This window comes from Bubalus kerabau, chromosome 2, assembly GCF_029407905.1.
Source record: "Bubalus kerabau isolate K-KA32 ecotype Philippines breed swamp buffalo chromosome 2, PCC_UOA_SB_1v2, whole genome shotgun sequence".
Lineage (NCBI taxonomy): Eukaryota > Metazoa > Chordata > Mammalia > Artiodactyla > Bovidae > Bubalus > Bubalus kerabau.
In genome coordinates, this window is record NC_073625.1 from 3,161,530 (window position 1) to 3,184,933 (window position 23,404).

At 45.1% G+C, this 23,404-nt stretch overlaps 1 protein-coding gene and 1 long non-coding RNA gene across 5 annotated transcripts in view; one reads left to right on the forward strand and one right to left on the reverse strand.

Annotated features, from left to right (window-relative positions):
• The window catches only part of UBE2E2 (ubiquitin conjugating enzyme E2 E2), a 382,154-nt gene that overhangs the window by 260,320 nt on the left and 98,430 nt on the right, over positions 1-23,404 (forward strand). The gene's annotated exons all lie outside the window — the stretch shown is intronic.
• LOC129642926 (uncharacterized) lies at positions 19,633-21,566 on the reverse strand. Of its 2 annotated transcripts, none has more exons than XR_008709934.1 (3): positions 21,446-21,566; positions 20,128-20,342; positions 19,633-19,768 (listed from the first exon to the last, which is right to left on the reverse strand). It is a non-coding gene; the product is annotated as an uncharacterized LOC129642926 (long non-coding RNA). The 2 variants fall into 2 exon arrangements; XR_008709933.1 differs by having other exon boundaries at positions 20,128-20,339; positions 21,446-21,560.

A 23,404-nucleotide genomic window follows, 5' to 3' on the forward strand; every position in this document is an offset into this window, starting at 1 on the left:
GAACTGCAGTTCAAAGATCACTGGTGTTTTACTTCCTATGACTAATAGCCTCGGTTCATAATATTCTTAAGTAGACCTTGAGCAATAATTAGTTTTAATTGAAAAATACAAATTTAAGGGGAAAGATTCCTAGAGGACGGTGGCAGCAGTGGCATTGTTGACAAGTCTCCAGAAAGGCAGCAGCCAGAGTACAGAACCCCAGCCTTCAGAGAGCAGCCACATCAAGCCAGTGACCCCCGAACCCCTGTACTAGCAAGGTGAGGACAGACTGCCGACAACTGTGCGATTCCTGTAGAATCAGTAACCACGTGGAGGGAAGCACAGGAAAGGAAACAGGACGCTGATGATCTGAGAAGAGGCGTTCCCTCAGGCTGCTGAGAGGTCCACCGAGCCAGCAGGGTAGCCGTGAGATTGGGTGTGTGGAAATAATGCTAAAGCAACCGGAGCCTTCTGAACTCTTGAATCAAGCAAACCAAAGCTCTCTTCCAAGACAGGTCCTCTCACTGAGAAAAGCAGTCCCAGTTGAGCAGGATGGGACAGTATGGGAGAAGGCAGAAAAGGTCCAGGTAAAAAGCAGCTGATGACAACATAGACAGTCCCACGGAGCGGAAGCCTGCTTTTTAAAAAATCACTTTGTGAAAAAAACAAAAGGGAAAGTTCAAGAATCGTGAAGTTGGAAAAATGATCCTAGTCTCTCCCTTTGAAAGTACAGGAGAACTTATTTCATGAAAAACAAAACAAAACCCTGAAAAACCAAGCAAAATAAAATTCAGAGCAGAGTGGTCAGGAAGCATCAGTTAGAACTGGACATGGAACAACAGACTGGTTCCAAATAGGAAAAGGAGTTCGTCAAGGCTGTATATTGTCACCCTGCTTATTTAACTTATATGCAGAGTACATCATGAGAAACGCTGGACTGGAAGAAACACAAGCTAGAATCAAGATTGCCGGGAGAAATATCAATAACCTCAGATATGCAGATGACACCACCCTTATGGCAGAAGTGAAGAGGAACTAAAAAGCCTCTTGGTGAAAGTGAAAGTGGAGAGTGAAAAAGCTGGCTTAAAGCTCAACATTCAGAAAACAAAGATCATGGCATCCGGCCCCATCACTTCATGGGAAATAGATGGGGAAACAGTGTCAGACTTTATTTTTCTGGGCTCCAAAATCACTGCAGATGGTGACTGCAGCCATGAAATTAAAAGACGCTTACTCCTTGGAAGGAAAGTTATGACCAACCTAGATAGCATATTCAAAAGCAGAGACATTACTTTGCCAACAAAGATCCATCTAGTCAAGGCTATGGTTTTTCCTGTGGTCATGTATGGATGTGAGACTTGGACTGTGAAGAAGGCTGAGCGCCGAAGAATTGATGCTTTTGAACTGTAGTGTTGGAGAAGACTCTTGAGAGTCCCTTGGACTGCAAGGAGATCCAACCAGTCCATTGTGAAGGAGATCAGCCCTGGGATTTCTTTGGAAGGAATGATGCTAAAGCTGAAACTCCAGTACTTTGGCCACTTCATGCGAAGAGTTGACTCTTTGGAAAAGACTCTGATGCTGGGAGGGACTGGGGGCAAGAAGAGAAGGGGACGACAGAGGATGAGATGGCTGGATGGCATCACTGACTCGATGGATGTGAGGCTGAGTGAATTCCAGGAGTTGGTGATGGACAGGGAGGCCTGGCGTGCTGCGATTCATGGGGTCGCAAAGAGTCGGACATGACTTAGCGACTGATCTGATCTGATCTGAATATCCCTGTCATAAAAACATGCCCCCCACAAAGCCTATAAAATAGATGCAAACAATAAACCATTATTTTGAAACAAGGTTTAAAAATGTTTTGAATGATAGAGGGTGAGAAAGAAAATATAAATCAGAGTTAGATCAGAATTAGGTGATTGGAGAAGAATCCTGGAACATATTTAAGGTACTTGAGGCTGGAAGACGTAAGCCACCAGTTTTCTACCCAGTAGAACTTAACTGGCAAGTGTGCTGAGCACAGACAGAGTTACACACAGTGTGAGAAGCGAGCTGCTGCTCTCGCGAGTCATTGCCGAGGAGTCAGTAGAGAATGAGCTTCAGACAACCCCCTCCAAAACCAAACCACCAGGAAGCTCAGAGAAGTGGTGAAATTCTCCCAGAACTTGCATCGTGGCCTCGTGACTGAGTCCGGCCCCTGACATGGAGAGGCAGAAATGCAAGGTACCTCCAGGCCCCATCCTCCACACAGTCTTCACTGACTGGCTGGCCGGGTGCAAAGATTCAGCAAAGTGTTATTGGACACCAGTAGAAATCCCATTACTGTTATTCCAGACAGCTCAAAGTAGCATCTGTGCTTTGCTACTTCAAGATGGCAATAATTATTAGGTTTACTAGATTAGATTAAAAGTTGTCATTTAATTGATTGAGGAAATGCATCTGAAACAATTTTAATACTTTGGTAACTATTATAATTAATAATTAGAATAAATATATAATGAAATATAATAATTATAAATAATTCAGTATAATCTGTGTCCTTGATAATACTATGCATTTTATGTTGTGCATTTAAAAACATTATTCTGAGAAGAGGTCCATAGGCTTTACTAACCTGCTGGATGAGTCATGAGCAAAGAAGAGGTTCAGAACTCCTGAGTTAAACGGAAGGAGACACGGGTCTCTAAATTCATAGGAGCCTTCTTTCCACTCTGTCACCACACAGTGAAAATGACTTGAGCAAGAAATAGACTTCTGTAAGTGAAAACTATATAAAGGAAAAAAGAAACTTAGTGTGGAAGAAAGTCCTTACGGGATTTTATCCGAATGCTCTTGTAGAAAGAGCATTAGTTTTTCTGAGTTGAGCAGCTCTCTGCTCTTCACAGTCAGTTTGCATGGTCTTTCCTGATCATCCCCAGAGGTCAACAGAAGCCCCGGCCTGTCTGCTTTGCAGCTGGGCCTCCAGACCAGAAGCACCCTCTGTTACCTGCCTGAGCCGCAGGGCTGTGCTGGTTCTTACTGTAAAGTGCAACTCAGGAGTTTGGGATTAGCAGCTGCTCAGTATGAGATAGGTAAACTATTATACGTAAAACAGACAGTCAGCAAGGTCCTTCCTATAGCACAGGAAGCAATATTCAGTATCTTGTAATAATGGAAGATTATTATATAATGGATGCTGAAGCTGAAGCTCCAATACTTTGGCCACCTGATGACTCACTAGAAAAGACCCCGTTGCTGGGAAAGATTGAAGGTGGGAGGGGAAGGGGACGACAGAGGATGAGATGGTTGGATGGCATCACCGACATGATGGACGTGAGTTTGAGTAAACTCCGGGAGTCGGTGATGGACAGGGAAGCCTGGCATGCTGCAGTCCATGGGGTCGCAAAGAGTCTGACACAACTGAGTGACTGAACAACAACAAATTATATAATGGAAAAGAAGCTGAGAAAGAATATGTATGTGGTATTACTAAATCATTTTGCTGTACACCTGAAGCTAACACAACATTGTAAATCAACTATACTCCAATTTTTTAAAAAGAAAATTCGATTCAAAGTATGCTTCTCCAAGGGCACTGTATGGATATCAGACACCAGCAGATATGTTTCAGTATACTTTTGATTGTTTTCTATCACAAGACATCCTCATGAGATTAAGACAGAATTTTCATTACGGACTTGATTGCCGGGGGGGGGGGGGGGCTTCCGAGGGACTCTCACCCACTTTCCGCACCCTTGTGAGTGTGAGCTGAGGACCAGGTGTGGTCAGGTTCATCCTTGGTCGCTCAGCACAGGTGCCCAACGAGGCTCAGCCACGCCGCCCACGTGTGACGTCAGGACGAGGCTCAGCCGCGCCGCCCACGTGTGACGTCAGGACTGTGTTCCCCTGGCCACAGTCTCCCCTCCTCACCCTTCTTTCCTGCTTCCCTCACGTCCCGGTGGGATTGCCTTCAGTCATTCTGTAAAACTCCCTGGGAAAACTTTCCCAGTTCACTAGCTTTTTTTCTTCTCGAGCTCAGGAAAAGATTTTCTCCATCTTTCTTTCTTAAAGCTGTTTATTTCTTTTCTTTCCCTCGTGCATTTGGTTACTGTGACTTTGAATGAATTAAAATGAATAAATGAGAAATAAAAACAAATGACCTTTATTATTCAAATACATTTGCACTTAAATATTGCCTGAAAAGGAGAAGGCAATGGCACCCCACTCCAATACTCTTGCCTGGGAAAACCCATGGACGGAGGAGCCTGGAAGGCTGCAGTCCATGGGGTTGCTAAGAGTCGGGCACGACAGAGCGACTTCACTTTCACTTTTCACTTTCATGCATTGGAGAAAGAAATGGCAACCCACTCCAGTGTTCTGGCCTGGAGAATCCCAGGGACGGGGGAGCCTGGTGGGCTGCCGTCTATGGGGTCGCACAGAGTCGGACACGACTGAAGCGACTTAGCAGCAGCAGCAGCATTGCCTGAAAACAGGTGATTAAACTTCAGAAGACCCAGATTTATCTGGTGACAAATTATGAATATAAAGCATTCTCTTACCGTTTCTTGTTTCTCGATGCAATGCCTGAAATTCCAATTAGCATCATTGTTAACTGTTCTAGCGCTGATACAGGTGACTTTTCAATCTTACTCTGTTACTTAGAGGTTGAGAAATACGGATTTTTTTCTTACTTTTTAATTTAATTTTTATTTTATATGGGAATATAATGGATTTATTACAGTGTTGTGTTAATTTCAGTTATGCCTGCGTGCGTGTGCATGCTAAGTCGCTTCAGTCATGTCTGACTCTTTGTGACCCCATGGACTGTAGCCCCCCAGGCTCCTCTGTCCACGGGATTCTCCAGGCAAGAGCCCTGGAGTGGGTTGCCATGCCCTCCTCCAGCGGATCTCCCGACCCAGGGATGGAACCTGCGTCTCTTACATCTCCTGCATTGACAGGTTCTTTACCACTAGTGCCACCATATACATATATCTGTTCTTTTTCAGATTCTTTTCCCACTTGGCTTATTACAGAATACTAAGCAGAGCTCCCTGTGCTATATAGTAGGTCCTTCTTGGTTCTCTCTTTTGTGTATAGTAATGGGTACGACACAGGATTCTATGTTCATGAAGCTGACAGTCTTGAGAGAAGAGGGTGGTACATGGAACCCCTCTGGCCCCCAGACCGTGTGTTCTCTGAGTGCTCTCCTGCAGCGTCTTGACGGCCCTCCCCCAGCAGAGTGCCCCCGGGTGCCCGCTCAGCTCCCCTGCAGAGTGCGCCTGGGCGCCCGCTCAGTCTCCCCCGGCAGAGTGCGCCCAGGCACCCGCTCAGCCTCCCCCGGCAGAGTGCGCCTGGGTGCCCGCTCAGTCTCCCCCAGCAGAGTGCCCCCGGGTGCCCGCTCAGCTCCCCTGCAGAGTGCCCCCGAGTACCCGCTCAGGCTCCCCCAGCCCCGGGTGCCCGCTCAGCCTCCCCCGACAGAGTGCGCCTGGGCACCCGCTCAGCCTCCCCCGGCAGAGTGCACCCGGGCGCCCGCTCAGCCTCCCCCGGCAGAGTGCGCCAGGGCGCCCGCTCAGCCTCCCCCGGCAGAGTGCGCCCGGGTACCCGCTCAGCCTCCCCCAGCCCCCCAGTGCCCGCTCAGGCTCCCCCGACAGAGTGCACCTTGGTGCCCGCTCAGCTCCCCCTCAGTTTGCCCCTGGGTGCCCGCTCAGCCTCCCCTGGCAGAGTGTGCCTGGGCGCCTGCTTAGCGTCCTCCGTTTGGCGCGTTTTTGCTTCATGTCAGTGTTCGGTCCCTCTTTCCCGTGAGGTCCCCTCCTAGGAATGGGCTGCAGGAGTCATCTTTGTTACCCACTTTCCTCTGTCACTGGGGTGGCTGTGTTTCCAGCCCCCTGGTTGCTGCTTTCCAGGCCCTTCTGGTATTTCTGTGACAGTGTCAGAAAGGCCACTCTGACCGAGCAGAGCCTTAGGCAGGCGTCTCTGTTCTTGGGGTGTTTCTCTCCTCCCTGCTCCTACTGTCTGGGAGAAAGCGTGTCTCAGAGGGTTTTGTCTCTGAACCAGTTTTCTTTTTTTCTAATTTATTTATTTCTAACCGGAGAATAATCGCTTTACAGTGCTGTGTTGGTTTCTGCCAGCATCACGATGAATCAGCCACAGGTTTGCACGGGTCCCCGCCCTCGTGAACCTCCCTCCCACGCCCCGAGGTTGCCACAGAGCACTGCTTTGAGCTCCTGGAGTCACACAGCAAATCCCCACTGGCCATCTGCTTTGCACAGGGCAATGATGCATGTTTCCATGCTACCCTTGCAACTCTCGCGCCCTCTCCTTCCCCCGCCGTGTCCAAAAGTCTGTTCTCAGTGTCTGTGTCTCCATCACTGCCCTGCAGACAGGAACACCAGCACCATCTTTCTAGATTCCTTATCTATGTGTTGATAAATGATATTTCTTTTTCTCTTTCTGACTTACTTCCCTCTTACTTCACAGGCTCTAGGTTCAGCCTGATTGGAGTTTTTAGCAACATTCTTAGGAAGAGGGTCCCGTTCTCTTTTCAGCTCTTCCTTCACGTCTTTCTCTTGGTCTGCACGGGTAATAACTTTATTAGGAATAGGTAGCACAGTGCAGTTGAATAAAATGCAGTTCTTAATAAGTCAAAGTGTCAATCAGTTAGGGTTTATGGAGAAGCAGGAACCTGCCAGGAGATGAGAGTGAGCTTTGCTACGGGTTTATTCTTTAAGGATGATTAACCAGGAAACAGAAGCAGATCTCACTTGTTTCAGTTGTATTTCTCAGGGAGACACACACCTCTCTTTGAAATCCTGAGCCAAGTTCACGGACATATTAGCAAGTCTTTCATTTTTTCCTGACATTTGACTGTTCTAGTAAAAGGAACAGCATGTTTATTGCTGTTTATTCTAAGAGAAATATACTAATATGTGATAATATCATAACTATTGAAACATAGATCTTTCACCTGCACGGAAATTAGTTTAACCACCATGCAAGGCCATTGGGTTGGAAACCTGAGCTTTACAGGGGAGCCTATGAATACTCATAATATGTCTACAAGTTGAGGCTTTTTAAAGAGAAGAATTAAAAGCCTGATTTGATCTGTCATCCACAATCTAAGTAAGGTTCTAAGTTTAAGAACAGAGAAGTCACTGAGTCTCTGGTAACTTATTGCGCTTTGGAAATGGACCACTACAAACCCAAGAAAAAGCAGGGGACACCCAAGAATTCCTGTTCACTGTGAGTTATAATCTCTTCTATTAGAGTTTGGAGTTCACCTTCCCTTTCCACATTGTTTTCAGCATTGCCTAAATAACCAACCAACAAAGATACTTTGTAAAGTAGATTTCCCTTATCCAACATAGTTTTATCAATATTGATTTCCTTTTCTCTGTGTTCTTGTTGCTGTTGTTTTTGAAATTTAGTGATAATTTTTGAAATTTGAAAATAGTATTGGTGTTTTGATAGCTTGGGTATTTTTATTTAATTTTTATTTTGTATATGTATATATGTAGTATAGTTGATGTACAGTGTTCTGTTAGTTTCAGGTGTACAGCAAAGTGATTCAGTCATGTCCGACCCTCAGCGACCCCATGGACTGTAGCCCGCCAGGCTCCTCTGTCCATGGGATTCTCCAGGCAAGAATACTGGAATGGGTTGCCCTGCCCTCCCCCAGGAGGATCTTCCCGACCCAGGGATTGAACATGGGTCTCTTGCATTGCAAGCAAATTCTTTACCATCAGAGCCACCAGGGAAGCTTACAGGGTTTTGAGCAGAGTCCCCTGTGCTACACAGTAGGTCCTTGTTAATTGTCTGTTTCATATATGGTGGTGTGTATATGTTAATCCCAAGCTCCTAATTTAACACCCACTTCCCCTTTGGTCGCCATAAGTTTGTTTTATATGTCTGTGAATCTGTTTCTATTTTGTAATTAAGTTTATTTGTATTATTTTTTAAGATTCTGCATATAAATGACATCATATGATATTTGTCTTTTACTTCACTTAGTATATTTTCTTAACACTGATAGAGGGTATAGACATTAAGTATAATTATTATGCTAGATACATTAAGATTTATGAAGTTGGCAGTAGAACATCACTGCAAGATATTCACCCACTGTTTAAATGTGAAGACTCTAAATGGTTTGATTTCCCATTCTGTGTCCAGTGTTTAATAAACTATTCTTTGATACTTCCATCCTGCATAGTATAAAAGCTGTTATATGAGTTGCTGCTACCCACATGATACTAAAAGTTCAATGAATAATCACATTGGAAATGTTACAACAATAACTGATGAACCCCAGAGTTTAGTGTTTTCGATTGCAACATTGATTATTTCTGGAAATTTAATTCCTTTTTGTTCCCTTTATTAAAAACATTCTCTGTCTTTTTCTTAAGGTTATTCTGCTGAACTAAAGACATGTAATCATTTTAAAAACTGCAATTTTTAAAATCACATTGTGAATACTTAGCATGCCCTGGTCATAAACAGTATAATTGTGTTTTCAGTGAATAAATTTTTAGCCTAAAATAGAAACAATTCTTACATGAATTAGGAGAGTTTCTCTTGATATTTTGCAAATCCTTAGCCAGCTGTGAACCTACAACTAAATCATATTACACTTCACAGAGGAAGCAGTTCATTATGTGCTAATGTATTTTTAGGAGCTTTTATATGATTCTTTTTGGTTTGGAAAAAAATGTAACTTAGAGACATAGATACCTACATGTCATAGATTCCGAAATGTTCCATATATGTCTTTTAGGTTTGGTTTTGTTTCTAGTCATCAGGAATCACTACCTTTGCCAAACCTGTTTTGTTTACCATTATTTCTCATCACCAGCCAAATGATACATTTACTTGTTTGCTCACTGTTATCTTCCCCTTATTAGAATACAGACTTTATGAAATTGAGGCCTTTGGATTTGTTCAGTGCTAAATGTATTACCTAGACCAGTACCAGACACAATGAAGGAGTTTGGAATAAATTTGTTAACTAAAGGAACCAATAAATTCATTTTGTTTTACTTTTCTTTTATTTAACATGTTTTGAATATTTCTTTATATTATTAAAGAGTTAAGTAAGTAAGGTCGCTCAGTCGTTCCCGACTCTTTGCGGCCCCGTGGACTGTAGCCCACCAGGCTCCTCTGTCCGGGTGGAGCAGACTGGGATTCTCCAGGCAAGAATACTGGAGTGGGTCGCCATTTCCTTCTCCAGGGCAGCTTCCCCACCCAGGGATCGAACCCAGGTCTCCCGCATTGCAGGCAGATGCTTTAACCTCTGAGCCACCAGGGAACACCTTTATTAAAGAGTAAAATACCTTTTTAAAAACGAAGCCATGATCCATTTAAGGAGTCAAATATAAATCAAATCCAGCAGAAGTGTTTTCGTAACTCCGCGTTGGTTAAACAGAGATTGTCAACAACAGTTTAGAGTCTGTATTCTGATCACCACACCTTTTTTGGAAAAAAATAAAAGGACATAAGCTTTACAGTATAATTTATTCTAAAGAGTGAAATAATTCCATTTGCAACAACATGGATGGGCCGAGAGACTGTCGTGCGAAGTGAAGTTGGACAGAGAAAGACAAACACCATTGATGTCACTTACATGTGGAATCCAAAAAAATGATACTAATGAACTTACTTACAGAACAGAAATGGTCTCACAGACTTAGAAAATAAACGTACATTACCAAAGGGGAAATGGGAGGGAGGAGGGATCAATTAGGAGTTGGGGACGGACATGTACACACACGGACGATGTGTGTGTGTATGTAGTATACTGTGTAATACTCTGTGTGAAACAGGTGAGAAAGCAAAATGCTTCTCTGGGGAGGCCTTACAAATAACTGTGAAAAGAAGAGAAGTGAAAAACAAAGGAGAAAAGGAAAGATATAAGCATCTGAATGCAGAGTTCCAAAGAATAGCAAGAAGAGATAAGAAAGCCTTCTTCAGCGATCAATGCAAAGAAATAGAGGAAAACAACAGAATGGAAAAGACTAGAGATCTCTTCAAGAAAATCAGAGATACCAAGGGAATGTTTCATGCAAAGATGGGCTTGATAAAGGACAGAAATGGTATGGACCTAACAGAAGCAGAAGATATTAAGAGATGTCAAGAATACACAGAAGAACTGTACAAAAAAGATCTTCACGACCCAGATAATCACGATGGTGTGATCACTGACCTAGAGCCAGACATCCTGGAATGTGAAGTCAAGTGGGCCTTAGAAAGCATCACTATGAACAAAGCTAGTGGAGGTGATGGAATTCCAGTTGAGCTATTCCAAGTCCTGAAGGATGATGCTGTGAAAGTGCTGCACTCAATATGCCAGCAAATTTGGAAAACTCAGCAGTGGCCACAGGACTGGAAAAGGTCAGTTTTCATTCCAATCCCAAAGAAAGGCAATGCCAAAGAATGCTCAAACTACCACACAATTGCACTCATCTCCCATGCTAGTAAAGTAATGCTCAAAATTCTCCAAGCCAGGCTTCAGCAATACGTGAACCGTGAACTTCCTGATGTTCAAGCTGGTTTTAGAAAAGGCAGAGGAACCGGAGATCAAATTGCCAACATCCGCTGGATCATGGAAAAAGCAAGAGAGTTCCAGAAAAACATCTCTTTCTGCTTTATTGACTATGCCAAAGCCTTTGACTGTGTGGATCACAATAAACTGTGGAAAATTCTTCAAGAGATGGGAATACCAGACCACCTGATCTGCCTCTTGAGAAATTTGTATGCAGGTCAGGAAGCAACACCTGATCTGCCTCTTGAGAAATTTGTATGCAGGTCAGGAAGCAACAGACACGACTCAGTGACTTTCCTTTCACTTTTCACTTTCATGCATTGGAGAAGGAAATGGCAACCCACTCCAGTGTTATTGCCTAGAGGATGCCAGAGACAGGAGAGCCTGGTGGGCTGCCATCTATGGGGTCGCACAGAGTCGGACACGACTGAAGTGACTTAGCAGCAGCAGCAGCAGGAAGCAACAGTTAGAACTGGACATGGAACAACAGACTGGTTCCAAATAGGAAAAGGAGTTCGTCGAGGTTGTATATTGTCACCCTGCTTATTTAACTTCTGTGCAGAGTACATCATGAGAAACGCTGGACTGGAAGAAGCACAAGCTGGAATCAAGATTGCCAGGAGAAATCTCAATCACCTCAGATATGCAGATGACACCACCCTTATGGCAGAAAGTGAAGAGGAACTAAAAAGCCTCTTGATGAAAGTGAAAGAGGAGAGTGAAAAGGTTGGCTTAAAGCTCAACATTCAGAAAACGAAGATCATGGCATCTGGTCCCATCACTTCATGGCAAATAGATGGGGAAACAGTGGAAACAGTGTCAGACTTTATTTTTCTGGGCTCCAAAATCACTGCAGATGGTGACTGCAGCCATGAAATTAAAAGACTCTTACTCCTTGGAAGGAAAGTTATGACCAACCTAGATAGCATATTCAAAAGCAGAGACATTACTTTGCCAACAAAGGTCCGTCTAGTCAAGGCTATGGTTTTTCCTGTGGTCATGTATGGATGTGAGAGTTGGACCGTGAAGAAGGCTGAGTGCCGAAGAATTGATGCTTTTGAACTGTAGTGTTGGAGAAGACTCTTGAGAGTCCCTTGGACTGCAAGGAGATCCAACCAGTCCATTGTGAAGGAGATCAGCCCTGGGATTTCTTTGGAAGGAATGATGCTAAAGCTGAAACTCCAATCCTTTAGCCACCTCATGTGAAGAGTTGACTCATTGGAAAAGACTCTGATGCTGGGAGGGATTGGGGGCGGGAGGAGAAGGGGATAACAGAGGATGAGATGGCTGGATGGCATCACTGACTCGATGGATGTGAGTCTGAGTGAACTCCAGGAGTTGGTGATGGACAGAGAGGCCTGGCGTGCTGCAATTCATGGGGTCGCAAAGAGTCGGATACGACTGAGTGACTGAACTGAACTGAACTGAAGGACCTGCCGAATAGCACAGGGAACTCTTCTCAACATTCCGTAATAACCTAAATAGGAAAACAATCTGAAGAAGAGTAAATACATGTCCATGTATGACTGAATCACTTTGCTGTATACCTGAAACTAACACCACATTCTAAGTCAGCTGTAATATAAAATAAAAATTAAATGTAGAAGTTATAAAACTAAAAATTATAAAATAATAAATTCATGAAGATACAATTGCTCAGAAAAGAACAGCCCTCTTGAAACTGGAGAGCATCCATCATCCCAGTAGAGAAGAGCATCGTGGGGCCGGGCGCTGCGGTTGGACGCGGCGCGCAGCATCTCCACGCGGGCGGAACGGAGCGTGCCCGGCAGCGCGGGCCTCGGCAAGGCTGAGCGAGGGCCCGGGCAGAGGCGCGCAGGCCTGCGGATCAGCGCGCGTGCGCTTTATTACACCCAGCAGTTTTCTGCTGGTCCGGATTACCTTCGAGAAACCTCTGAAGCTGATGTTCTCTGCTTTTTAGTTCTTTAAGTAAAGTAAGAATCCTACACTGGGTCACGGTCATTCATTTTTGCCTGTACCCAGCAGTCCTTCCCAGCTCTTTCGGATGGCTGTGGAATAGCGGCTTCCCTTTGATATACATAGGATACACTACATCTTAGCTAAGCAAAATTAGATTTTGTATGCATCAGGGCTCGAACTGCGGTAGGATGAGGAAATTCATTTCTGCCGGCTTTGTAAATTATCGTAGTGGGTTATGAGCCTGTCGGTCACGTGTTAGTGGCCCCACACAGCCGTATTTTCCTCCCGCTTTCTCCCCTGTAGCTTTTCCTTTTTTCTGTCCCTTGCTGTCTCTCCTCCTCTCTCACGCGCACGGGTCTGGGGGCAGGTGTGGGCCGAGTGGTCGGCGCACAGGCGTCCTGCACGGCCTGGGCCGGCAGCTCTGCTCTTCCGCAGGCCTCTCTGCATCTTTATCATTCTTACAGATTGCTTTCTGAACTGATCTCCTTCATATCTTCATGGACAGACATCTGACGGGCAAGTGTCCCTGGGAAAGAAGATACTCTGGGACTGCAGGACCAAAAACTGCTTTGTGTAACCGTCCATACTCACACTGGAGCCGTTCATTCCCCCTGCTTTTTACAGAAGGTTACAGGAATGGTCATTGGGACAGTTTGGAGTGCGATAGGCCCTACAGGTCATGGTCAGGTGACCATGGACCAAATCTGAACTAGTTCTAGGGTTTTTATGTCCTTTCTCTTGAGTAGTCAAGTGACATGTTTGCTTTGGATGAAATCTTGAACGATAGTCTTTGGATGAAGGGGGAGGTGAGTTTGGGAAGGTATTTTGAGTTCTGCTAGATCATCAAAAAGGCAAGAGAGCTCCAGAAAAACATCTATTTCTGCTTTATTGACTATGCCAAAGCCTTTGACTGTGTGGATCACAATAAACTGTGGGAAATTCTGAAAGAGATGGGAATACCAGACCACCTGACCTGCCTCTTGAGAAATTTGTATGCAGGTCAGGGAGCAACAGTTAGTACTGGACATGGAACAACAGACTGGTTCCAAATAGGAAAAGGAGTACATCAAGGCTGTATATTGTCACCCTGCTTATTTAACTTCTGTGCAGAGTACATCATGAGAAACGCTGGACTGGAAGAAGCACAAGCTGGAATCAAGATTGCCGGGAGAAATCTCAATCACCTCAGATATGCAGATGACACCACCCTTATGGCAGAAAGTGAAGAGGAACTAAAAAGCCTCTCGATGAAAGTGAAAGAGGAGAGTGAAAAAGTTGGCTTAAAGCTCAACATTCAGAAAATGAAGATCATGGCATCCGGGCCCATCACTTCATGGGAAATAGATGGGGAAACAGTGTCAGACTTTATTTCTGGAGGCTCCAGAATCACTGCAGATGGTGATTGCAGCCATGAAATTTAAAGACAATTACTCCTTAGAAGGAAAGTTACAACCAACCTAGATAGCACAATGAAAAGCAGAGACATTACTTTGCCAACAAAGGTACGTCTAGTCAAGGCTATGGTTTTTCCAGTGGTCATGTATGGATGTGAGAGTTGGACTGTGAAGAAGGCTGAGCGCCGAAGAATTGATGCTTTTGAACTGTGGTGTTGGAGAAGACTCTTGAGAGTCCCTTGGACTGCAAGGAGATCCAACCAGTCCATTGTGAAGGAGATCGGCCCTGGGATTTCTTTGGAAGAAATGATGCTAAAGCTGAAACTCCAGTACTTTGGCCACCTCATGCGAAGAGTTGACTCATTGGAAAAGACTCTGATGCTGGGAGGGATTGGGGGCAGGAGGAGAAGAGGATGACAGAGGATGAGATGGCTGGATGGCATCACTGACTCGATGGATGTGAGTCTGAGTGAACTCCAGGAGTTGGTGATGGACAGGGAGGCCTGGCGTGCTGAGATTAATGGGGTCGCAAAGAGTCAGACACGACTGAGCGACTGAACTGAACTGAAGATAACCGTGATCTAAACACTGCAAAGTAGCTACTGGCATCCCAGCTCACTTTTCTTTTACTATATATTCATTTTCACTGAGCTGAGTAAAATTGTAAATTTTGTAGCACAGAGGAGTTGAGGGGCTAGGGAGCCAAGGATCAAGCAAACTGAAATTGGACGTTTTAACTGGAATGTGTGTAAAGACAGATCCGTTGAAATCTCCCCACCCTCACATCTCCCACCACTCCCCCAAAATCAAATAATTTAAAACTGTATTGATTTTATAAGTAATATTTGTGAGCAGCATCATATTACCAGTAACATTAGTAAAACTAGGATGTAGCTCATGTAGCACATGTGACAGTATTGGGGGAGATCTCGCTGTAGAGAAATGAGTTATATGCTGGCACTAAAATGTTTAACATATTCAAGCTGAGCATTTGTACACAGAGGAGTTTTCTTTAAAGGAAACCCAAGAAAGACATTGTTTTTTGTCATAACAGAATTTAAATTAACTGTTTGTTTTGGAATAACTCTGGATTTACAGGGAGGTTGGAAAGATAGTACAGAGTCTTTCCAGATACACTTCACCCAATTTCTCAACTCAAGTTCTTATCTTATTAATTTTTATAATAAGAAAAAGGCTCCATTTTATAAAGAATGGAGCCTAAGTAGACATGACTACTAAATAATGTGGTATCCTGGAAGGAATCCTGAAACAGAAAAAGGACAATAGGTTAAAACTAAGGGACTCGCAATATACTGTGGACTGTAGTTCATAACAGTGATGAATCAGTGTGAACTCATTAATTGTAATAAATGGACTAAACTGATATAAGATGTTAATAATAGAATAAAGCGGCTGTTGAGTATATGAGAACTGTGAACTGTCTTTGCCATGTTTCTATAAAGCTAAAATTTTAAAATAAAAAGGTTAGTTTCAAAAGTGTCACCTTCCCCCAAAACAAAGTTAATATATATATTCATTCAGTATCTGCTCTGCCCTCAGCACTTTGCTCGGTGTTACAAGCGTCAGTTCTTTGTGGATTCACACGGTACATCAGAAAACATTCTTGGAGTTTCTGCTGTGTTCCTGACCGTGCTGCACCTACATTAGACGTGGTGTGTGTGTCTGGGGTCTCTGGTCTGCTCAGGGCAGCAGACAGCGCAGCCTGGGCTAAGACTGCAGTAGAGATGGAAGTCGTGGGCTTGGGCAGCCAGGGGCTGGGGGTGGACTGACATCAAGTGTTACTAGTACAAGATGGCTAACTCTGAGATGGAAGCAATGCACCAAAAACCAAAGGAAATTTAAACAATTAAAAAGATAATTAGAAGGCAATAGCAAAGGTATACGATGTTCAAAAGAAAGAAGAGTCACGAGAACAACTGTGTCCAATGGTGACTCATTACCTGCAGGACTAGAAAGTGCAGGATTGCTGGTCCCAGTGGAAATCAAGTCCTTCCATAGAAAACTAACGTGAGAAAGGAAAATACTAAGAATGTAACCTGTGGCATAGACAGAAAGCCCTTTGACATAAATCCCAGAATTTTTTTTTTTTGATCTGTCTCCTAAAATAAAGGAAATAAAAGCAAAAATTAACAAATGAGACCTAATTAAACTTAAAAACTTTTGCACAGTGAAGGAAACCATCGACAAAACAAAAAGACAACCTACTGAATGGGAAAAGGTATCTACAAATGATATGACTCATAGGGATTAATATCCAAACAGCTCATGCAACTCAATATAAAATAGTAATAATAATTGGGTTAAAAATAGGCAGAACTGAGTAGATACCATGCCAAAGAGGAAATGCAGATGGCCAACAGGCAAATGAACAAATGCTCAACATCACTGGGTGTCAGGGAAATACAAATCAAAACCACAATAAGATATCACCTCCCACCTGTCAGAATGGCCATCATCAGAAAGTCTACAGAAAGCAAAAGCGGGCAAGGAAGTGGAAAAACAGAACCCTCGTGCACTGTTGGTGGGTGTGTAAATTGGTGCAGCCACTGTGGGAAAAAAGTATGGAGGCTTCTCAAAACATTGAAAATAGAACTATGACATGATCTAGCAATTCTACTCCTGGATGTGTATCTGGAAAAAAAGAACAAACACTAATTTGAAAAAAAAAAAAAAGATACATACATCCCAGTGTTCATAGCAGCATTATTTACAATAGCCAAGATACAGAAGCAACCCGAGTGTCCCAGCACCAATGAATGGATAAGGAAGATGTGGCACACACATATATAGTGGACTATTACTCAGCCATAAAAAGAATGAAATAATGCTATTTACAGCAACATGGAGGGTATTATGCTAAGTGAAATAAGAACAAGAAAGACAAATACTGTATGATGTCACTAATACGTAGAATCTTAAAAATTCCACAAACTAGTGAGCGTAAGAAGAAAGAAGCAGACGCAAAAAAAAAGAGAACAAGCTGGTGGTTACTCGTGGGGTGGGGGAGCGGGGATGTAAGACAGGCTAAGACATATCCTACAACGCGGGGAACACAGCCGGTATTTTATAATAACTAAGTGGACTATAGCCTTTAAAACTGTACAGAGAATTAAAAACAAGGGGAAAATATAAGCTGCAAGAGCAAACGGAGGTCTTCTGTTCTCCTGGACGAGAAGCTGATCTGGACTAAAACCGCAAATCCAGGTCCTCTCTCACTTCATCATCTTTTTACCTACTACATGCAGGGAATCGTCTTTAAGTTAGAGGTACAGAAAATTAGAGAAGATTCAAAGAACCAAAAGAGGCATAAACATGGGAACTAAATGCCATTGTAAAAGCCATGAAATTGCTTAGTACCAAAGAAAAGATCACATCTTCCTAACCTTCCAGTAATGGGAAAGGGTATTGTCAGAAGGGCAGTGATACAGTCTTATTTTTGTTTACTTTATGATTTCTGCTCCAATTTTTATTTCTTTTCTTCTGTGTACTTCATTTTTTAATAATTTTTGTTTTTGCTGTGTTATTTTCGGCTGTGCTGGGTCTTCGCTGCTGTGCACGGCTTTCTCAGGTTGCGGTGGTGAGGGCTGCCCTTCCCTGCAGGGCGCGGTCTCTTGTCGTGCTGGCTTCTCTTGTTCCGAGCACAGGCCCTGGGCACATAGGCTTCAGTAGCTGTAGCGCAGGCTCCGTAGTTGTGGCGGATGGGCTCAGTTGCTCTGAGGCCTGTGGGATCTTCCCAGCCCAAGGATCAAACCTGTGTCCCCTGCATTGGCAGGCAGATTCTTATCCACTGCACCACCAGGGAGGTCCAATATGGTCTTATAAACAGAAGCAGAGGAAAAAGCCTTAAATTTAGCAAAATTAAGCTCAAGAGCAAACTTTCTAGTTAAAACAATTAAACAGTGACTTTAAAGTCAGTAATAGGAGGAAGCTGCCCTCTTTAATTTAGGCAGATGTCCTGCCCTTTGTTGGAAGTCTAGAAACAGATCACTGTTTCCAGCTGTTCAGGTAAATAGGGTACTCTTTGGTTTGAATATGATATTAGATACTAACAACATTTTAGTAAGTCTATAAAATGTGGTCCTAACATATAAATATGACAGTAGATTTGGACTTGGGTTCCCAAAGGGAAATTAAATCCATCAAAAGCAACGAAGAATCCCAGCTGGCAGAAGCAGCACTTGACAGATTCAAATAAGACAGGGTTTTCCTGTAATATATTCTGTTCTGAACCTTTGTTTTAGCTTTAACATTTCTATTTCTTTAAATGCTATTCCAGCCAGTCCACCTGCATCAAACGAATAATAGCTTTTCATAAGTAGTAGCAGTTTTTTTTTCTGCACGTAGATAAGAGGAGCGGCCCATGTTTAGGAGCAGTGTTTTTTCTCTAGACTCAGACTCCTCTTTTTTTCCATGGGAATTAATTACTGGTACTTTCAGAGCTTTGCTTTTATATGCTACATATATTGGTGGCACACTGTCCTTAGCGTTTGTTTCCATTTATAAAGAATACAATTAGCCTTTTTAATGTTTAGTTCAGTCACAATTAAAGCTCCCCTAATGGTTAGGGATTGGTTTTTCCAGGGCTGAGAAGGTGTTTTTAATTATTCATTCCTCAGTTTGTTTCTTACAGCCGCCTCAGCTGTGCTTTATTATTCAAAGGTTAATGCAAACCAAGAAGTGGGTAAATTAAATCCGCTCGGCGGCCCTCAGAGGCGGCAGCCCCTGGAAGATGGAGCTGGGCAGTGAAAGTTACTTCTCCCACTGCAGCACTGCCCGAAACCCCTCAAAGGCAGCCCACAGCGACAGGGGCTATTCGGGGGCCCTGCGGATTGCTGGTTCTTAAGTACACATCTTCAATAAAATCTGTGTTTTGCTTACAAAGAGAGAAGGCAGTGGCCGAAATCAGAATGGATGTAGATGCCATGACGAATGGACTTTGTATAAGAGTAAATCAGCAAGTTGGGAAAGATGGTTTAGATGATCTTATCTGCAAGACGGAAATAGAGACACGGGGTAGAGAACCAACATATGGACACCAAGCGGGGAAGGAGGGCGGGATGAATTGGGAGGTTGGGATTGACATCTCTACACCATTGATCGTGTGTATGAAACAGGTACCTAATGAGAACCTCCTGTGCAGCACAAGAGCTCTACTCTGCTCCGTGATCACCGAAATGGGAAGGAAATCCATAAAAAGAGGGAAATATAGGGCTTCTCTGGTGGCTCAGATGGTAAAGAGTCTGCCTACAATGCGGGAGACCCAGGTTCTATCCCTGGGTCGGGGAGATCCCCTGGAGAAGGCAGTGGCACCCCACTCGAGTGTTCTTGCCTGGAAAATCCCATGGACAGAGGAGCCTGGTAGGCTACAGTCCGTGGGGTCACAAAGAGTCAGACACAATTGAGCGACTTCACTTCACTTCACTTCATAGCTGATTCACCTTGCTGTACAGCAGAAACTAACCCAACATTGTAAAGCAACTACACTCCAATAAGAATTCACTTTAAAAAAAGAGTAAATCAGCAAGCTGAGTGTTGGAAGTCACTTGTGTAAATGTTTTACAAGGGCTGACGGCAGAGTCTCCCATGAAAATGAGGGCATTCTGGACTGACCTTAGACAGCTGAGCAGTGTGGACATGTCATAACCTGACCCCAGGAGCCAAGCAGGGAGCAAAGTGTTTCCAGAGCTTCTCATTTGCTTCCCTTTGAAGAATGTGTGTTCTTTTCAGCTACGGAATCAGAATTGTATAGACTCCTAAGGATGCCTGATCGCCATAAGGGCTCAGATGATGTAGGGGTGAGGTTTCGTGAGCATGCTGGCCATCGAAGAGGAGCTTCTGAGTCTTCTGTTACTGCTCCATGCTCCCTCCTCCACCAGGCTGTTGCGTGTGGGCTGACCTCTTAAATTCACTGGAGGTGACCAGACTAAGTAAAGTAAATCAGAGAAGACAAATACCATGTGTTATCACTCATACGTGAAATCTAACTTTTTTTTAATGATACAAATGAACGTTTTTTACAAAACAGAAACAGACTCACACACACTTAGAGCGACTGTGTGGTCACCAAAGCGGGGAGCTGAGGGAAGTGGTAAACGGGGCTGGAATTTACACATACATATAGAATAGATAACCAGAGGGCACCTACTGTGTGGCAGAGGGAACTCTGCCTAACATTCTGAAAAAGATAGGTACTGATATATGTTTAGCTGAACCACTTTGCCATATGCCTGAAACCAGCACACCATTGTAAATCAACTCTATGCAGATAAAAGTATAAAAGACCTTCATGTCCAGCTGGGATGCACCTGTGCCAGGAGCCGCCAGGGCCCAGTCAGGCACCCGTCTCCTCTCACAGTGCGGGTGTGACAGGTGCCAGGAGCCCCCAGGGCCTGGTCAGGCCCCCGTCTCCTCTCACGGTGCGGGTGCAATGGGTGGGCTCATGCCACTTCCCTGTCTTCACTCCTGGGGCCACAGTCTCCTCTATCTTCTCATTGCTACTGATGGGATGAAAAGAAAGAAGGACAGATGATGAAATCTGTGCAGGTCACTGAAAATCTGAATTTTTTTTAAAGCACAAGCTTTCTTTCATGAAAGCCGATGTAGTGTAGTCAGAAATCCAGGTTTATGAGATTTAATAGGGGTTTAAGGAGGAAAGAAGTAGGTGGAAGCATCTCAGTTGAGGCTCATCATCCCATCGCACCAAGCTGTGGTGAAGGTTAAAAGAAGATGATGCTTCTGAAAGGCTTTGTGAACTCCCTAAAGCCCTCCAGAGGGAAAGAGTGTTAAATCGTAACTAAATGTTGCTATCGGAAGATTGTTAACTAAGTTGCTAAGTGTGTGTGGAGGTTGGATTTTGTTTCCTGTGAGGTAATGGCTCTTCTGCTTTCACTGGTCCCTGTCTGTCCGTGTAGCCGGTTCCCATCTCTACCGCACGAGTGTGCGGGGCTCTGCTGTGCCTTTCAGTTCATCACCAGGGCCGCCATCCTGCGTTCAGTCTGCGCTGAGCCCGGCTGTCAGAGCGCTGGGTGGGAAGGAGACGAGCTTTTGAATCAGGCCATCCAGGGTGTGGACGTTCCTGGTGGCTCAGAGGTTAAAGCGTCTGCCTGCAACGCAGGAGACCTGGGTTTGATCCCTGGGTCGGAAAGATCCCCTGGAGAAGGAAATGGTACCCCACGCCAGTAGCCTTGCCTGGAGAATCCCATGGATGGAGGAGCCTGGTGGGCTACAGTCCATGGGGTTACAAAGAGTCAGACACGACTGAGCGACTTCACTTTCACTTTTCACTTTCACGCATTGGAGAAGGAAATGGCAACCCTCTCCAGTGTTCTTGCCTGGAGAATCCCAGGGACGGGGGAGCCTGGTGGGCTGCTGTCTCTGGGGTCGCACAGAGTTGGACACGACTGAGCGACTTCACCTTCTTTCAGCCAGGGTGTGAGACTCAGTTCCAGCATTTACTGTGTAACCTTGGACGAGCCCCTGATCTCCTCTGAGCCTGAGTTTCAGTTAAGAGTAAGTTCACAGAGTGGCCGTAATTTGAAGGAATTTATGTTAAGGGTAATAGTTACCACCCGCTCTACCAGGAGCTGTACTTGACACTTACGCGTATTCAAGCCTCAGGACAGCCCCACAGGTAAATGGCGTTCCCTTCTGTAGAGCGGCGTGGAACAGGCCTGCACGGCGTCTGGGGTACGGAGATCGTACTCTGTCCAGGGTTTCGCTGCGTGATCCCCACTCAGACACTTCGTCGATGTCAGCCTCCGGTGTCCGTACCACCCACCCACAGCTCTTCCTAATGTAGGTTCTGTCCGGTGGACCTGTGTGTTGTCGCTGCTCTCTGGGGTGACATGAAGTGAAGGTCGCTCAGTCGTGTCCGACTCTCTGTGACCCCATGGGCTGTACACTCCACGGGATTCTCCAGGCCAGAACACTGCAATGGGCAGCCTTTCCCTCCTCCAGGGAATCTTCCCAACCCAGGGATCGAACCCAGCTCTCTCGCATTGCAGGCGGATTCCTTACCAGCTGAGCCGCCAGGGAAGCTGCTCTCTGGACCACACTTTGAGACCCTCGGTGGCTCCGTAACCTGTGACGGCGACTCTAGCCCCACGTGCTCGTCAGTTCTGACTGAGTTGGTCTTGGGTGGGACCCAGGCTTTTTTTGTTAAGTTCCAGAAACAGGTCAAACTTGTTTTTAAAGCACTAGGCTCGCCTTATCCTCATTCCCTCTTTGTTCACTGAATGTGTGTGCGTTCAGTTGCTGTCGTGTCTGACTCTCTGTGACCCCATGGACTGCAGCCCCCAGGCTCCTCTGACCATGGGATTCTTTGGGATCTTCCCCATCCAGGGGTCGAACCCACATCTCTTGCACCTCCTGCCTTGGCAGGCAGACTCTTCACCACTTCACCACCTGGGAAGCCTGTGTGTTGAGTTTCTTGGTTGAATCTCCGGAAGGGGCAGAGAGATTAGTGATGCAAGCCTGCAGCTCCCGGGAGCGTCACGTTAGAAAACCCCTGACCCCAGGTGCTGTCGCAGGCCTTAAGGCCCTGCCCTGCCTCGGCTCGGGCCGGCGTGTTTGCTGTGCTCCCGACAGGGAGCCCGCTTCCCCCTCCCTGCTTTTTACCCCTCCCGCCCCCTCACTTGTCAGGTCCGTGCCTGTGGAAATGGACTTTATCTTTCACACAGTACGTGGCAGAGGCGGAACTCAGACCTGGCTCTGTCCCTCTGAAGCCGTCTGCTGTACCGCTGTGCTGTCTTAATGGCCTAGTGTTCTATCCAGGTGTGTATTACTTTTCAGCAAACACTTCTTAAGTCTCTGTGTGTGCAGTTTACTTTTGCCATGAGTCTTTTTTTTAATTTTTAATTTATTTTTGGCTGTGCCGGGCCTTCGCTGCTGCACACAGGGTTTCTCCAGTTGCAGCGGGTGGGGGATCCGCTCTAGTTGCGCTGGTTAAGTTCCGCGTTGTGAGCCTCTCCTACGGTGGTTTCGCTCGTTGCGGAGCACAGGCCCTAGCGTGTGCAGGCTTCAGTAGTTGCGACTCCCTGGCTGTAGGTCACAGAGTCAGTAGTTGGGGCACACGGGCTTAGTTGCTCCACAGCATGGGGGGTCTTCCCAGCCCAGGGATCAAACCCATGTCTCCTGCATCGGCAGGCAGCCTCTTTGCCACTGAGCCACCAAGGAAGCCTGCCATTAGCATTTGGGTTGATTTGTTTCCTCTCCTCTGGGCTAACCTTGGCCTCCAGGCAGCGGGTGAAAGAAAGCGGTGACGGTGGGTCTTAGGGCACATGGCAGCGTCGGGGACGCAAAGAAAAGCGCAGGTTGCAGGATACACTGAATCAGCCAGTTTACTTTTTTGGAGTAAATTAGGCAGCTCCATGAAGGAGCTGTTGCTCACCATTTTCCTGTGGAAGAAACAAAGACGGTCTCAGCCAGTGAAAATGTGTCCAGTATATAGGAGGTATCTAACCTACTTGAGAAACAAAACTGCCTTGATGGTAACTCTGTATACAAATAAACACATAAATCTTAGCTCCCCTAAGAATCATTAGCTGTCCTCAAGTTCTGC